This window comes from Hibiscus syriacus, unplaced genomic scaffold (genome assembly GCF_006381635.1).
Source record: "Hibiscus syriacus cultivar Baekdansim isolate YM2019G1 unplaced genomic scaffold, ASM638163v2 tig00110864_pilon, whole genome shotgun sequence".
NCBI lineage: Eukaryota > Viridiplantae > Streptophyta > Magnoliopsida > Malvales > Malvaceae > Hibiscus > Hibiscus syriacus.
This window is the reverse complement of record NW_024062893.1, coordinates 1,302,526-1,307,443: the sequence shown is the minus strand read 5'-3', so window position 1 is coordinate 1,307,443 and position 4,918 is coordinate 1,302,526. Positions and strand designations below refer to the sequence as shown.

At 34.3% G+C, this 4,918-nt stretch overlaps 1 pseudogene; it reads right to left on the bottom strand.

Annotated features, from left to right (window-relative positions):
* Positions 1 to 225: 225 nt before the first annotated feature.
* Positions 226 to 4,619, bottom strand: LOC120143783 (annotated as a pseudogene).
* Between the last annotated feature and the right edge of the window lie 299 nt (positions 4,620 to 4,918).

Sequence of the window (4,918 nt, the reverse complement as noted above, 5' to 3'; positions counted from 1 at the left end):
TAATTATGCAAACTCAAACTTATAAATAAAGCTAAACTAAATCCAAGCAAACTTTCGTACTACAAATGCCAAGCTCAAGCTTCTTGCAACTTTAGCTCATGTACCCACCCATAAGCAGAATATATATATATATATATATATATATATATATATATCCAATGAATTCCACTCCCATGTAACAGTATATTATCAAGGTATTGAAGGACAATCAATGTTCAAAAGCAATCATTTCATATCATTTTAAGCTTTCTTATCAGTTGTTGAATCAACTGGTTCCACAATGGAAGATTCATCAAGATGGAGCTGTGCAAAGTCATTGATGATCCTTGCTCTCTCCTTGTCAACAGAATCAGTTTTTTCTTCCTCGGCTTTTTCGACCTTCTCCTTCGTCAACACGCCTACGTCCTCCGCTGCCTTCGCAACTGCATTGAACGCGTTTGAAAGCCATGAAGCTCCTGTAGACACGTAGTTGTTGCTCATGATTGCAGTTCCTGCAATGCTTGCCTTCTGCTCGGCAACAGAGAAAGCGAACTTTGTCTTTTCAGATACTTGGTATCGCTCGTCCATCTCTCTCATCTTTTCGTTTACCACAGTGTTCCGATGCTTAGCTTTTCGCTCAGACCCACTTTCTGATCAAAAGAGTTTACCGCAGCAGAGGCATTCAATGTCAATTGATGCTGTTCATCAAAAGCTTTTGCCTTGGCTATGGCATCCTTTCCCAAGACACAGCCTTTGGCAAGCATGGTGCTTACCATATCTTCAGCCTTTTTCACAGAAGAACCGGTAACAACTAGATTTTTCTCCTTCAAATAGGAGAGAGCACAATGATGGCGAAAACATAAGACAGTGTATATGCAATAATTCACTTCTTTCATTCATATTCTTACGAATGCATACAAACAAACAATGCACTCCTACTCTTCATTTTTCTTGAAGATATTGTGACCGACACCCATGGTCAGACGCATATCCAAACATGAGTTTGGAGATATAACCCTCCAAAAACTCTCCAAATGCATGAAAAAGACCTTTTAAAAAATTGAACATGATCATGTCGGATACATACCCGTATCCAAAACTTGCCCCGAGTCTGAGTGACATAGGGAAGAAACATGCCTTTTCCTATTGCAGACCAAGAGAAAAACAGGCAATAGATAAATACAGTTACACTAGAAGACTACCAAAAGATCAGAAAATTTCCAGCTGCTGAGAATCGGTGCTAATTCAGTTTCTAAGTTCTTACAATGGATTGAAAACAGGCTACTGACAATAAATGTTACCAATTTCTAAGTTTGGTGGTAACAATATACAATTCCTGGCATTTCAGTTTACTTGTCCTCCATTGAAAGGCTTCACAAAATATGCATTCAAGGATTTGAAGGAATAAAAGCATGTATTTTTGAAGAACGATTAATCATGAATACTGATATAATTATATAAGCATGAAGCTATCACACCATCTTATATTCCCTTCCGATGCTAAAAGTATGACCCGAAAATTACAAACATAAGCTGACAACAGCCGGTTGAAATACTACTAACTCTAATGTTATTATTCTTTGTTACTCTGGCTCAGGTTTAAGGGACTAATACGAGTATGTATTTGACACGGTATATTCAATATATTACCAAGTTTTTTCATGTATTCGGAGGATTGGTGTAAGGTTATATACCAACCCCCCATGTATATATGTTGGACATAGATATGTCAAGCAAAAAGGAAGACTCAGAGTAACATAGATATTATGACTTCACACTATCTCAGATCACACTGATCATATTTATGTCAACAAAGGTTGTAGGATATGGTTTAAAGGAGGAATTTTACCGAATTTGATAGGAGAGCTTCAGCGGGTAGCTCATAATCCTCAACAGGTGTGATATTGACAGAAAGATCAACTATTTTGGCTCCCTGAATTAATCAAAAAGTACATAACTTAATTCAAAACGAGCATTCAAATTGAATAAGTTGCCAGAAAGCAAGTAAGCTATGTAATTGAAGCTCGATCATTAGATGTTATTGTTAGGCTTTGATGGTCAAAAGCGGCTATATAAGAGGAGTAATTCTCAGTCACACCAAAGCAGCTCATTCTTTACTTTTAATTTATGACAACAGGCAATGGGGATGAATGACGGTAAAGTCACAAGCTTTAATCAAGTTTGATAGGCGTAACATGTAAAATATAATTATTTTAACGAGAGTTTCAACTTTCAAGTTGCCTGTCAGTTTTGAATTAAGGGAGTATTAATGCTGATAAGAGTTTTTCCAGGTGATCCTATCGATAAATGTAAATTTGATAAGGAAACATAAGCATAAAAAATTACACAATCTCACTAACATACAGTCAATAGTATTACTGTATCTGCTCCTTGTGTATCCTTGAAGGTAACGTAAGCAACCTGAGCATTTTTCAGTCTCCCTGCAAAATTCATAAAAATCTTAAGGATGAGCTTTTGAAACAAATCAGTTGAACAAGAGCTATGTTACTGGAACTCAAGTGATGTCGAACAAGGGTCTGTGTCTAACACAAGTATATTCAGTTTCTTTAAAGATTCAATGTATTTGAAGGGTCCTCAGAGGATCACATCCCCGTACCATGTCCGGAAATGTATCAAGACAAGGGTATTTCAAGAAAAATGAAGAACCAGAGCAACATTGGTAGAGAGCACCCACCTTCGCATTTCAACATACTGTATATCACCAGAGAAAGAAAAGAATTCTTTGATATCCCTCTCACAAGCAGATAGAGAAATATTACTGACCTGAACTGTTTTTATCTGTACAGAGAAAACGAGTGGATAAATATATGTATATAGGATTATTGTCCTGTAAACTAGTGGTAGAGTTTGAGAAAACACCGGAAGCAGGCTTTTACATTTTCCATGTATCCATCTAATCACATGCATTCAACTTAAAACATCGATTCCTTATTTTCAATTAAATGAACATATAGCACAAATACAAAGCTGTTTATGGAGTCTTTGGACTCTAATGCAACCGCATATCACATATTCACAATAAACATACTCGTCAAACATTTCAAGATAACACTTATATGATACTCATCAAACATACTGATAATCAGCAGAGATCTATTGTTAATAACATCAAAAGTATTTTTCCTCACATTTGAGACACTGATCGTCCAATTTGTTGTTGCTTTTGTCTGAGGTACTGCTCCAAGACTAAGATTTGTATGGTCCAGTGAAAGCTGCATATGCAATGACAGAAAAAAAAGGTGTAGAAATTAAATAAAAAAAAAGAGAAGCTCTACTAGGCAAGAAAAGTAACTGCAAGTTATGTAAGCATAACTGGATGAATGAAGGACGCTGATATACTAAACGAATGAGATGAAAGTAAATAAAACCAGGATTCATGATCAAAGTGCAACAAATAAACCTGAAACCATAATTCTTTACTGTTACTATGGGGTTCTAAAGCGTAAGGAGATTTTGTTCATTGGATAGGATTGATGGTCCGTGGACATTTGTTCATCGCCGTGAGACTTTTGGACTAATAGTTTTATGTTACATCAATTTGAACTCGTGCAATCTGTTCAATTGTGACCTAAGAATGCAATCCCATTCTCTGGTACCACATGATTCATAAAAAGTAAAAGCCTAAAATAAAAAATATTCTCTTTCCTAGTACCAAAGAAAATTCTCATTGCCACACAAACAGAAACACAATGTAATCATCAGTGGCACACTTGGTTTTTTCCCTTTATTTGTTTTATGAAAATTGACAATGATATGTTTAAATGTAAAATGATTGGAATCATAACATCAATTGCAATCAAATCGTATATCTAAGTATCGAAAGGACATTAAACACAACCATTTTATGCTTCCTACCCAAATGAATGATTCTTTTTTAAAAATACACCCTTTTATCTTATTTTGAAGATCAATATAACAGTCTCACCAATAATTAATACAAATCCTAACTGAGCCAACAAATTACAACTAGCGATCATAGAAGTACTACTTCAAAGACTATTAAAAAAGAACCACAAAATAAAAAGCATAGACTAGAAATAGCATCAAATGTAAGACAAAGCCACAATTAACAATAACTTGACCATCAAACCAAGAAACTTGAAGAACACTTTAAAATCGTTTTGGTTTCCAAGAAAGCAAAATAAAGTATCCCAACTGAATCTTATGAATGAAGTTGTTTTCAAAACCCAAGAACTACAGAGAGATCAATTTTAGAAATCCAAAGTGGCATTTCGGTCTAGTAGAGATCAAGTCAGGAATCTAGCTTTTATGGTGTCCTTTTTCCTACATTTTCCCAGATAACAAACAGATCAACACCCACATTTCTCTTTCAGTTGACCCTTTTCTTTTCTCTAAAAGAACAAAGAATCCTGGATCTAACTAAGCAAAGGGTCAAATTCATAAAAAAATAGATAAAGAATAAAGGAAATGAACTCACCGACATTTGAAGATTGTACAAAGAATTCCCAATACGAAGATTACAAAGAGTACTGGAATGACTGGATTTTGATAGGAAGATGAAGGGCTTAAATGAGGGCAGTAGCGTCTTTATTCAGCTTAAATACGCGGGATGGTTTCTTCGAAGCACGTTGAGTCTTGCCCTTCTTTTTACTTTCAACTGTAATAAAAACTGGATAATTTTTTTTCCTTCTCAAAAAATTAGTAAATTTTTTATTTTAAATTATTTTGTAAAATCCGAATATAAATAGTAGATAATTACGAATTGAAAAGTTAATGGATGTTTAAGTTGTTATTTTTCAAGCTTAACAGATAAAATTAGGATCTGTTTGTATGTTCTTACTGTTATTCGGCTAATTTGATATAATTAAATATTATCAATTGGTATTTCTAATTTTAACCAATAATTTCATTTTTTTTACATTTTTAGTTTGTTATTAAGTTAGTATAGAAAAATTAT